A 13,739-nucleotide genomic window follows, 5' to 3' on the forward strand; every position below is an offset into this window, starting at 1 on the left:
CTAAAAGCTTTCAGAGTTTTTATGTTCATGTGTGAAGAAAAGTTTAAAATATATCCTTTTTTATTTATAAAAAAAAAATCAATCTTTTCAATAAAACTGCTTCAATACAAAGCACTGCCAATATAATTGATTGCAATAGTTAAGTCAACAGATTGCGCCATGAAATTATTTTCATTTAAAAAGCATCCCTGGCTGTCTTGGGGAAGAGAACTTTCTGGACTGCTCTTTTTTGATGGATGAGGTGTCAAGGTAGTATCAATTTAAAAGGAAGGGTTTGAGCAGCGATATACTGAGATCTAACCACAGCTGTTTGTAGAGTCTGCAGACAGTTAACAACAAGCCAGTATCTAAGGCTAAGTCCAGAGGTGTTGACATGGGAATTCATATCTCCTTCAGCCAGTGCCAATGGAAAAAAAAAAAGTAGTAACTTTTGAGTATGAGAAGTGTAAGAGGTTTACTATGAGGCTTTTTTATGGATTGAGTGGTGAAGAGAGACACTTCATGCAAATGAGATCTAATATAGTACCAATGCTAACCACTTTTCAACATCTGTATTACAACCCTCATAAAAGAACCTTACTGCTTAAGCAGATCAAAAATTTGTCCTTAAATTGGTCCTTGATACCACAAATGTAACTATGACGGAAAGATTTGAGTAGGAAACTGTGATGTCACAAAGGAAAAAGAAAAATCTTTACAGCTTTACATACAACGGGGTGTATACATTTTAAGACTTGGAAATGGAGACTTAAGCTGGAGGTAAAATAATCATGTTGGGAAACAGTAGATACCTGGACAGAATTTTACTTTATAAGGCTGTCTCCAGCTTTCAAAAAAAAAAAAAAAAATTACTCTGTTTGCTTTCATAAAAACCTAAAGAAAATGTAAAGTTTTCCATGGTTTAAGAAGCGGAGTCTTAAAATGCTAGAGAAAGTAGTCAACAGGTAAATGAGACCAAAAAAAAAAGTGTCCAAGGTCACCTCTAGTGATCTGCATCATGAGGATTTTAGCAGAAAAGGACCAGGCATGATTAAAGATACCATTTCAGCCAGGCTCAGAGGGAGCAGCTGGAAATAGACTGGATTGGATGGAAAAGATAGGGCAAGAGTAGAAAGCTAAACTTGAGACAGCAGAAAACAATTATTTGAAGCTATGTAAATAAAGAACATAGCCAGAGAAGTTGTTCAAGCATGTGGATGTGTTGGTTCACAGCAGCCTCAAAGAATTTCTGCTTTGGAGTGAAAGGTGTTATCAGATCTACCGATTTACTTATGCTCACTCAGCAACAAGCATTTTATATACAGCTTTCTGAAAAGGGACTTTAAACTTAAAAAGTCATGACATCCTGCTGTAAGTTTCACAGTGCTGGTCACTGGTGCACCTCTCTGATATTTCTAATAAAACTAAATTTCTCCAAATTAAGGATGCGATGTGTTCTGTGGTGGAAGGTTCTCCAAAACCTTGTGTCTTAACGGTAGTCTAAATTATGTTAGACATCAATTTGTCCTATTCTTAAAGAAAATAAATATACTCAAGTATAACATAACATCAGCCAAAGACTATGCTAGCCTTGCCTCAGCCCTTTTTCCTGGTTTTCTAAATTTATACGTCAAGACTTGAACCAGACAGGCCGCGATGGAGGGTTTGCCAAGTAAGAAGCTGTCCCACCACACAAAGCCACTCAGTAGCTACCTCTTCTAAATGCTTTCATTTTAATTCTGACACCTGCCTAGCCTCCAACCTATTGATAACCTATTTGATTAAATACCTATTTCTAGGAGAAATGTTACCTTTTGAAATTAATCTCTTGCCTTCAGTGGCCAGCATAGGCACTGCCAGCATCATGCGATGTACCTCCTTCCTGGCAGAAGCCAGCAGGAAGCGAAGGATGGTTTCCAGAGCTGTGCAATAGCTATGCGAGATTGCAGGAAAGTTCACCAGGGAATTTTCAGGATTTTTCAGCAGAGTGATTGCAGGTTATTACAGTGCAAGTTACTGCTTTGCATAGGTGTGTAGAGCCACTGATTTGGGCCTGACAAAACACTCGGGCTCAGAAGGTAAGTGTCGGGTTTTTTTCTTTACCCATTCTTTAGTCTGTAAGAGAGCAAACGGGGCTAAAAATTAGCGGGGGGGGGGGGTGGCGGGGTGTGCTCGCTGATTTCTTGAGGGTCTGATGGAGAGCAGTGCAGGAGGAGTGAGAGGACATGGTTCTGGCCGAGGCCTGGGCCAGCTCATGGCAACACAGAGCTGGTCTCTGATGGAGGCTGGAAGCAGCTCGGGGCGGGGAAGAGCCGCCGCCTGCCGCCCCGCCGCAGGGAGCCGGCGCAGCCGCTCAGTGGGGCTGGGTGGTGATGGGATGGAGGGGTGGGCTGCAGGCACGTCGGGTGCAGCCAGTGGCACCAGCCACAGAGCGGGGCTGGCTGGGAGTCCCCTTGGCTCCCGCTGGGCTGCTGGCACCTCTCCCAGCCCAGGGTGACAGGACCTCGCCTTCCACCTTTTTTTCCAGCAGAGGCTCCCGGAGACGCTTGCGTGGCACTGCCGTCCCAGCGTGGGACAGATCTGCAGCGGGCACTAGTGCGCAGGGGCCTATGGCTGTCACGGTGTTACAGCCCCACTGTCAGTACCATGGCCCTGACTCCACAACTCCACCATCCCAGTATCACTGTCTTCTCCAGTGCTTCTCTAGCCACATGTATCTCATCTATGACATCCTTCTGCCTCCTCCAGGGCCTCTCTAAATTAGAAAGATAGGGATTTATTGGGTGGATGATGGATTGGTTGGATGGTCACATCCAGAGGGTAGTGGTCAACCGCTCAATGTCCAGATGGAGATCAGTGACAAGTGGTGTCCCTCAGAGGTCCGTACTGGGACCAGTACTCTTTAATATCTTCGTCACTGACATAGACAGTGGGATTGAGTGCACCCTCAGCAAGTTTGCAGATGACACCAAGCTGAGGGGTGCTGTTGACACGCCTGAGGTACAGGATGCCATCCAGAGGGACCTGGACAAGCTGGAGGAATGGGCTCATGTGAACATCATGAGGTTCAACAAGGCCAAGTGCAGGGTCCTGCACCTGGGTCGGGGCAACCCCAAGTACTAACACAGGCTGGGGGATGAAGGGATCGAGAGCAGCCCTGCTGAGAAGGACTTGGGGGTACTGGTGGTTGAAAAGCTGGACACGGGCTGGCAATGTGCACTCACAGCCCAGAAGGCCAGTCATATCTTGGGCTGCATCAAAAGCACCATGGCCAGCAGGTCGAGGGAGGGGATTCTGCCCCTCTACTCCGCTCTGATGAGACCCCACCTGGAGTCCTGCATCGAGTTCTGGAGCCCTCAGCACAGGAAAGACATGGACCTGTTGGAGCGGGTCCAGAGGAGGGCCACAAAAATGACCAGAGGGTTGGAACCCCTCTCCTGTGAGGACAGGCTGAGAGAGTTGGGGTTGTTCAGCCTGGAGAAGGGAAGGCTCCAGGGGACACCTTGTTGCAGCCTTTCAGTACTTAAAGGGGGCTTGTAAGAAAAATGGGGACAGACTTTTTAGCAGGGCCTGTCGCAACAGGACAAGGGGTAATGGTTTTAAACTGAAAGAGGGTAGATTTCGACTCTATAGAAGGAAGAAATTTTTCACAATGAGGGAGGTCAAACACTGGCACAGGTTGCCCTGAGAGGTGGTAGATGCCCCATCCCTGGCAACATTCAAGACCAGGTTGGACGGGACTCTGAGCAACATGATCTAGTTGAAGATGTCCCTGCTCACTGCAGGGGGGTTGGACTAGATGACCTTTAAGAGTCCCTTCCAACCCGAACTATTCTGTGATTCTATGATTCAATCAAAGAATTCCATTTTGCTTGATGTTGCTTAGATCTTTGAAGATTCATTAAAAATTATTATTGATTGTTCAGGCAAATATTATACTATTCCTGGAGTCAGTTTGCTTCAGACTTTGCATTCTTTCTTTTTGTTGTTAATCCTAACAGTCATTTTCTACTTACACTTTCATCCTCCTTTATCACAGTTTGTATTTTTTGACTCCTCAAGTGTATTTCTCTTTTACTTTCTTTTTTTTTCCACACGATAGCAGCAAAGCAGTCAGTATTGTTATTAAAGGTCTTTTTTTCATCTCTATTCCCAGCCAGTGGATTTGAGTCTCTTAATCAAAGACTTACGATTATAGAATGTGGCTGGGGTTGTGCTGCTGTCATTTTGTGGACATTTGATAAAGCATTCGTAAGGAACTGTCATTAAAATGTTGTCTGTCTTCATGCATCAACATTTTCTCCCAGTAAATTCTGCTCCCAGGTTCTTTTCATATTTAGGAGACAAAGCCGGTTAAGATTGCATTGCATTAGCACACAGCAAATACAATCATTTCCACTGAGACAACCATCACAGAACAGATGTGCAGTCAATTCCTTTTCACCTGCCAGGACGCAGTCGAGCATAGGAGAAGTCCAAATTAGTTTTAGTATTTTCTTTTTGAAAAGTCTGTTTGCTCACCCTCTAGGAATTAAAACACGTTTTACTGATGGTAGCAGTAACCATCTTCCGGAAAAAGTAGCTATTAGCCTCCCTTTCTGCCTGTTGCTGGAAAGAGTGTAAACAGTGATTTTGACATTCCTGCCACACCACATCATCTCCCCAGGCTTCAGCAACAGGGATCATTTCTGTTTCATAAAAAGTATAGACATGTGTATGTGCATACACACGCAAAGATATATATGTATATGCATGCATATAATTACTCTTCTGTATTTCCATAAACAGGTTCTTCCACACCTACTGTGACTATGGAAATGCATAAAATTCCAACAGAGCTACTGTGTCGACGAGGTGTACTTAGCTGCACAGATACTCTGTCTCTGCCCGTGTTGCACGCCTCCTCTGCAACCAAATGGTTCCAAGGAACAGAGCAGTCTCAGCTTTAGCAAACAAAACTGACATAAAAAACATGTGCACGTAAACTAATTGAATGCAATTTTATTTTAAACCAACCTATATGTAAAACTAAGGAAAATGTTCCCATATTAGAGGCAAACAACAAGCACCTTCAATTTGCAAATATATTAATCCCCCAGTTTTATTCTATGTTTAATACATGTTCATGGTTTCTTACAACTCTCACTAGTTTTTACAGGACTGAGTATTATGAGGGCTATAAAGAAAACCCCACTCATTACTTTGTGGGTAATTATTTTATAGTATGCTAGCAGCTAGCTGTTTATGACTACAATATTTAGGCCCTGTTTGTATGCACACAAACACATGTAGTTTGCAACAGAAAGAGGCCACAAAGAATAGACCTTCCTTCAATTTGCCAAAATTGAAAATATTTTATACCACCAGAACTATTTGTTTCACAGTCTTACATAAGAACAAATTATGTAAATTTTTTTTTTCATCTAATAACATAGTCTAAGAATTTTTACCTAAAGTATATAATATTCACTTTTTTAACAAAGGAATGTTACAGTCTAATTGCTTGAAGGACTTTTAGTGGGCACTCATTTCCTATTATCCAATCCCTCTTTATCTCTCATCCTATAGCTTTGGCAAATCAGCTAAACCATATCATGCAAAAAATACACAAATTGTTGCATTCAAGCCTACTTTCTACTTTATTTTCCTGCAATGCACTCACACGTTTGGAAGAATGGTGAACCATTTAACTGCAGGAAGTTCTCATTCGTCATTTTTCACTAAAACATGGTAGGTTAAAATTTACTGAATAAAAAATTGGGCTATTGAATTAAAAGTTGTTGCTACTTTGTTTAATGGCAATGATCCCAAAAACCTGAAAGTTAACTTTCTGCAGTAAACAGCTAGTGAAAACAAGTATTTCATATTATGTACAGCTCCTGCTTTTAGCATGTTGTTACAACTAGATCCAAAATATAGTAGAGAAATTAAATGGCAGTATCATAAAGTTAGTACTTAATTAAAGACTGCCTCATAAGAAACCAGCAGGGTGGACTGGCATGCTCCCGCTTTGTCTTACTTTCAAGAACCTGTCTTTTTAACTGTAAGGATCTTTCAGCATGTACGTGGGCGTGTGTGCAGGTATAATATTGACCCAAATTAACGACTGCTGTGCTGGAAGATACAGATCGCAGGTCCAGCCCTGCTCAAGCTAGAAGAGCTGGTTGTGCAAGAGGAAGATTCATGACAGCCTGAGGAATGCAGAAAAGAATTCTTCTGAAACAATGGAGAAGCCCATTCTACAAGTTGCTCAAGAGCTGCTTTTCTTCAGCAGAGTCCTGGGGCAATTCTAGGACAGAGGATGTCCTGTGAAAAGCGAGAAGGGATGGTTAGAAATCCTCTTAATGCTAGGGACTTCTGGCAGAAGCAGTCATGAGAGTAGTTTTAGTAATGCATACCAGAGCTAACTCAGTGACGGGAAATCAAAGCAGAGCTGCTGAAGTGGAAGCACGCTGAAGACTGGTACGCATGCGAGAAGCCTCAGGTGCTGAAATTAAGCCTCCTTCTGTGGCAAATGGTAATTCTGGCAGATAAATAGGCTACAGAAAGCTGCCTTCAGTATAGCAAGTTTATCTTCCGTCATCTACGCCTGAACGGAGCTGAAGGTATACAACAAGGCTGGTTGAGCCAAATTGCTGCAGCAGCGTGGTAAAAATGGGGATGGGTTAGATCAATTACTGAGTTGTGGTGTGTTGCTGTTGCAGTGTGTGGTGGGACAGACATGTGCAAGCTTGCAAGTAATCATGTCCTTCACTGGCATTTTAACCACTGTTTTGAAGTTTGTAATTACATTCTGAGTGGAGAGCCTTCAGATGCCAAAGGCACTTTATTGTCATGCACAGCTTGAAAGGAAAAAAGTCCCACTGAAAGTGGGTGGTCAGGCCAAGACTGACTTATCCAGCTGGACCTTGGATGGAGATTTTATCTACCTGCAGAATTGAGCCCATCTGGGAGTCAGCATCAGAGCATCCAACCTGTACGAGCTTTGACCATTCTTGTCCTCCTCCGTACTCGGCACACGCGGGCAGGCCAGCAGGAGTGCTGGTGGAGGGCTGTACTTCTCACGCTGCACAGAGCCAAGAGGGTCCGTACTTCTTCCTCTTAACTGTTACTGAGAGTTAGCTTCTGACGCTGGTACAAGTCTCGCACCTTTACCGAACTTTGCCTTTGCCGCCCACATGTGCCAAGACAGTTCAAATATAAGCGAGAGCCCTCAGAGAATGAATGGAGGAGTGTGTGGCAGGGAAGGGGGAAGTGTGGAAGTGATGGAGAAGGCATAAGGAATCAGACATCACTGGCTTTGAAAATTTGGGTCTGAAGTTTCACATCTCCCAAAAGGAGACCTGACAGTTTAACAAACCTCTGTTTGTTGTTGGACATTTCCAAGACTGAAGTGGCTCGGGCTTAGAGATGAACCAGCCATGGAGGCTACTAGCAGATGACTTCAAAAGCCCCCAAGAAACTCAGCTCTGTGGTAGGAGTTCCCTACAATTAGACGCTGACGGCACAGAGAAGACAAGCAGAAAACCAGAAACTGCTGGAGTTCCTGAAAATAAAATCCCAGGTAAGTATGCAAGAAGTAACGTGAAAGCTGAACTGGGACATGGACACATCTATCAACATGAGAGAGAGCTACTGCAGCAGATTTATGGATGGCCTCACCAGCGAGACTTCTAAAGCCTATTTCTGCTTCTACACTGACAGGTAGGCGTGGATTCAGGATTCTAGTGACTGTACATTGCAAAAACTCTATGCAGGGGATTTGCCACTTATGCCAAATACCCTGTCCCAAAAGACTTTTTAAGGGCCACTTCTCCTCACAGTTGTGATCACATAATTCCCCAGGGTTGCTGAAAGGTCATGGAAACAGAATTAATTTTAAACAAGGTCTGGTGGTACAATAAGCCAGTTTTCTTATGGGAAATAAAATACTCTGAATTTTCTAGATTTTGTATCTTCCTTGTGGGTTTTTTTGTGGCTCCCAGAGCCATCTAATCCCCAGTTACTCAGCCACCCACTGAATGACAGCATGGGAACATGTGTTCGAGGCTATGCAAGTCTGAGTCAGTTTTTATGTTAATATTTCAGAAGGGTAAGCAGTATTTTCTAGAAAATTAAGTGGGCCTGGTGAAAGAGGAATAACCATGGATATATGCAGATGCACTTTACCTACAAAATGTCAGGTATTCTGGAGAAGAGTAAGTTGATACAGCGATTCTTAAATCCCGTAAATACATTTAAAATGTATTAATGTTAAGGGGTTTTTTTCTGACGTACTCTACTTTCTCTTACCTTAGAATGGTAATATATATGACTTCTGGTGTAAAGAAAGATTGGAAACATTATTTTAACCAAATGTGTTGAAATGCAAATAACAAGTGAACTTTTGAACTCTTTTGCATTCTTGGGGGGTCTGGAGGGGTCTTTGCCGGGCTTGGAGAAAGAGCAGAATGTGGATGCTTTTGTTATAATTTTGGCAAATAGAATTATCCAGAATTAACATGGTTTGTTCAGATTTCTTTATAGTCCAACTTCTACACTTGGGATGCTACTAAGGAAATTCAAACCTCATTCATGCTTCATGATGTTGAATCAAATGGTATATTTTTATTATTCTATGTTCTTTTTGCTTTTCCGGATGGATATTCTCAACAGCAGAACCATGTTTTCAGGTGATCTGTCAGAATTGTTTCATATTTTAGATCCTCTTGCACTCAGAAGATAAGAAAACTAGCATAGCCATAAAACAAAGGACATTTGCAACATATTTGTTTTGGACTCCAGGTTATCACTTCACATTGGATTTCTCTTGAATAAGCGTTACCCAGTTTCTCGTCTGAAAGTGTCCTGTATGTAAGACAGTAACAGTGACCCTGTGTCAAATGCTTGATAACATTATCAAAATAGAGGAATTTGGGGTCAAAGAGTTTGCTGGTTAGCTCTGTTGCCAAGACTGACTGTTCCAGATCCTTATAAAGACATGCTGACACATCTATGTAGTGTGTCAAGGACCTGATGATATGGAACATTTTCCACAGCAGTACTTGAAATGTGAGCCTTTCCTTTGTTGAAAAACTCCTCCATGTGCAGAGATTGCTTGTGAAAAATAATAATGAAAAATATGCCATCTTCCTGGGGGGTAAGAACTGGAAAGAAATCTGGGCTTTTTTTCCTGAGTTGGCAAAGCAGAAAGCAGTTCAGTGTTCTGCATTAAAATGCAATTTTGCAAAACATTTGCAATACAGTTAGAACTTTGGAAATCGGCAAGGTTATTAATTGTTACCTCATTCTCTGTTCTCAGCTTTCAGGATGTTTCTGAATTTCAACATCACAGCTATGGCTTTTAAATCTGCTTTGTCTTTGGAACCTATTTTCCATATTTTGCATGCACACTGACCATATATCTCCCTTCACTCCTTCCAGCAGTGTTCCTGATTCCTGGGAAAGAAGGAAATTTGTGAGAACATTCCTCAGGTTTTAGGCAATGTCCATTATTGCTCTTGGAATACTTTGACACAGCAACTACACACAGAAGGAGATACAGAAGTAGTCAAATCCTGTTAAAATTCACTTGGGTGAAAAATAAATAATGTCATCTCAGAATCTACAACATCTAGAGCTTTCATCTGCATTATTTCCTCTGTCAGCTTCCCTTTTAAAAAAGAACTGTTTTCTAATCCTCTGTTTATATATATTTAGTAAAGATTGAGAAAAAATTGTGAGTGGTAAATGTAAATTTCCTCTCAACAGAAAAAAGGAAAACCAGAATCTTTAGGATGGAAAAAAGAACTATCAGATTATCTCTGCCAAGAGGTTCAAAAGACTTTGAAGTTGATGTGCTGGATGTCACTTGAGACAATTAATTTTTTTCTTCCCTAAACTTCAGGTTGTCTGCTGCTATAAATTCCTCCAGGACGGAAATTAAAGATGATTAAATAGGATTAATTCCTGTAGGCAGTGATGACTTCTGTGGGAGCTGCTGGTTATTCTGTACCACTGAAAATCAAGACATTGGATTTCCACCCTCAGAACACAATACGGTACCCATTTGTGTACATGATGGTGATGACAAGTAGACTGGACCTGCTCATCACTGACTGTTACAGCTGCAAAATCTGGCTGTCATTTTGTAACCTGCACTCAAAGTTCAGGTTTGAAAACCAAATGCTTTCTCCCTTTTTCTTTGCTTAAAATACCAGAAAAAGAACCAAGGTTCTAATAATTGCTAGAGAGTAGTTGCAGATTGGTCTGGTCTTTTTCAACAGTATAGTCCTCTACTACACTGGATAAATGTCTTGTCAAGGGGTAGAAGCCATTATTCATTTACATGTGTACAATTTTGAATGTTCCAAAAGTCTGTATTTTCAGCAGCAGCAGGTCCATGCAGCCACACCAGATAGAGCCGCACCCTAAAGCGCAGGCACGGGGGGCCAGAATCCAGGCTTCCCATCTGAAATGGCTCCCAGGGTCTCCCAGCCGGGACGTACTCTGTACAAATCGATTCCCTGTATTGTACAATTAAATGCACTGTCCGGTAGGAAAAGCAAATAAAAACTTTTTTTGTTGGTATTTTGCCTAGTTTCACAGAAACTTCCCACTTTTCTCAAGACCCGTCTGCTAGAGATCTAAGAACCACAAATGGAAATATTGTGCGTTACCGACAACCTCAGCTACAGCACCAACTGCACACGCGCTGAGCAGCTTTGTACTTACTGCTTTTGCTCGCTTTCACGGGCCGCGCAGGCTTCGCGCAGCGCGTGGAAGCTGCCGAGGCCCCTCGCCTTCAAAAGGCCCGAGCCAACCTTGTCCTTAACAGCAGCGAGGTTTTGTTGTCAGTGTGATATCTTTTATAAACATTTTTTGCCAATTGCAAAACAGGACCAGACCCTAGAGACGGTCTGTAGAAAAGGGTTGTTTTGTTTCCGCCCCTGGATGTGTGTCCAACCTATGTTGCAATGTTTGGCTGTGGACTTTTGTCTTTTTTTTTCCTTTTTTTTTTTTTTGAACTGCCTAAAAACAAAAGAGTATATCCATGCAAAGGATCTAGGCTTGAATTTTAAGCTGAGCTCTTCACACTTAGAATCACTAAAGCCTGGAAGCAATTATGAAGCCTGAACACTTATCCGTCTTAGAGAGTTTTGCAAGTCACCAAGAAATGAGTCAGGCATGAAGTGCTGTCTGTAGATTTAGGGGGCAGCTGAAATGTAAATATCCAGTTACCACAGATGGAATTGAGGGAAAAGAAGGGAAACTGTCTTTTACTATAAGTCACCGTAAGTACCTATTCTACAAGTTTCACACCATTAACTCAACCCAGATAAATGACCTGTCCCAGAGAAAGCTTACATACCAGAAAAATGGAATAAACTAATTGTAAAGGAAGGCTGAAGCGTAAGATGGAAGAGTGAAGAACTCTGATTCCATAATTGGGTACAGAAGTTAGTTAAAGTCTTTGTTGCCTTTTAATATGCCACATAGCAAATAGTGCTTTAAGATAATCTGCATTGCCAACTCCAGAACAGCAACTCCAGAGGACGGCTGAAAGTCAGAAGCAGTTGGAAAAAGACAGTAAGTTACTGCAAAGCTCTAGCAATAAAAAAAAAAATCAGGAGACTGGCTTAAAAGTCAGGAGATTTAAAAAGTATACAATTCTTTGTATTTGCCTTTTTGTTTCTGAGTCTGTAGGTTGGTTTTGAGTCAGGTTTTCAAATTACTCTCTGCAAAGGAATGCCAGAACTAACTTTTTCTTGCAATACAATCTGAAGTGCTCAAATCACGCTGGAATTCCAGGAACTGGAGCTTGAATGAAAAAGCAAAATGTATGAGATGCTGCAATACTAAAAAAAAATGTAAAGACACGTGAAGCACAGTACTTGCAGAGATTAATTTTTGCATCTCATTTTTTTAAAAGAGAAGTCTGATGTAACAAAATACGTCCCATAATCTAACAATGATAAGACTTTCCTCCTCCATCAGGGTTTCACTGTTTTAACTTGTAAAGTCCGTTGAACTGATCAGACCTCTCTAGGAGTAAAGGTCTTGGGAGCATTCCCATTCTTTCGGGGCAAAAAGGACAACTCGTGCATGAGGCAGTGAAGTTTTGGCTGTCACAGGATACAGTCAGTGAAGTGGCTCTTGTGAGTTATCTAAAACTAATCTAAACTTCTTCAGTTATACACAGTTGATGTTTCTAGTCATTTGGCATTTATATGCTCTGGATACAGATGTCTTCTTCTGTGAAAGAGAACTGTCCCCATAATTCGTGCTAATCTTCTGCAGGATACTATTTGCAGTGAAATCGCAGTGTAACAATTTGCAGTGACTTCCTTAACGTCCAGTTAGGAAACATCCTAATGTGCTTCAGACAATTTATTTTCCCCTAGTGCAGTATAAAAATAGGTCTACAGCTACAGCCTCTGTGATGTTATTTCTTTATTAATGACAAATTTAGGAATGAACTGGTGTGACACATCATTACTTGAATGTTTGCCTTCAAGTGGCCTCTTGTTGGTAACACTGGAAAACTGTTCAAGCTGAATGTGTAGACTGACATGAAGTAAGGCAGCATCTCACAGCAGAGATTGTCCTGAATCTCCACAATTAAATCTGAAAGGAGAGAAAGGATAGCCAATGCATTTTTAAATGGCAATGGCAAATGCAAGCTTTTAATTTCTTTCAGAAAGGGATACACAATGTTAAAGAAAGGACCAAAACTCCCTACCCCTTCTTGTCTGCTTCCTTCCCTTTGCCTCCCCCTCCATCCCAACCTCAGCTGGCCTACAACACTTAGCGTGGGTGCTGTTATTACTGGAATACGGGGAATTTCATCTGGCACAGGGTTTAACCACTTCCCAAACTGAAATAGGCTATACCGGTTTATGCACGATAACCACATCTATATCTACATCTCTTTTTCTGGCTTTAACACTGTTAATAGAACTGAAGTGGCGAAACTCTCTGTAGAGACGGGGCTTTGGCACAGAGCTTGTGGCTGTGTAACACTGAAGGCGACAAAGCTCTGATTTTGTTCAGATCTTCTATCATCACTGCCAGGTACATATAAAACAACAGAATTCCTTCCTTAATCACTTCTCATCCTAGAGCAGTAATGACCCCACGGAGTTTTTCTGTAAATGGCTATAGAGAATAAAAAGAAAAGCCTAAAACTGACTGGCACAGTATTAACAATCCCTGACAGAGCTAGTCCTAAAGTTTGGGTTCAGTTTTAACTGTCATAAAAAACTATTTTAAATAACACTATACAAGCCTGAAATTCTGTGCTCCTAAAAGTAAAAGCGAATGCTGTAAATAATGCCAGATGCCCTGAATTGAGTCCATGACTGAGTTCATTCTTGAACACATGCTGCTATACATAAATTCTTCATATCTTATGTTCTCTTAAGTGAATTCTGAAACCATGAGTTCATTTTACCACTACTACATATAGTCTTGTTGTTCAGTGAAAGTATTACAGTCATTCGATCCTCCAGTTTTCAGTCCACCACACAGGAAACACACCAACAACGTTCATCATTTTTAACAACTTCTCCATCAGCCATCATTCCTGTAGACGTTGCTTTTCCAAAATGATATAAAAGACACACCCTCCTTTGGCAATGGATATTTCCTTTTAACAATAAAAGACAAATTAAAGAGGATACAAGTCCATGGCTGATCAAGAATGCTCATCTGTACAGCCTGCAGCAGGAAGGGTGCTGAAGAGTAGGACGTGTCTGAAAGAATCAGAGGAAATGGTGTCA

Source organism: Phaethon aethereus, assembly GCF_964289735.1.
Source record: "Phaethon aethereus genome assembly, chromosome: 2".
NCBI classification, from domain to species: domain Eukaryota; kingdom Metazoa; phylum Chordata; class Aves; order Phaethontiformes; family Phaethontidae; genus Phaethon; species Phaethon aethereus.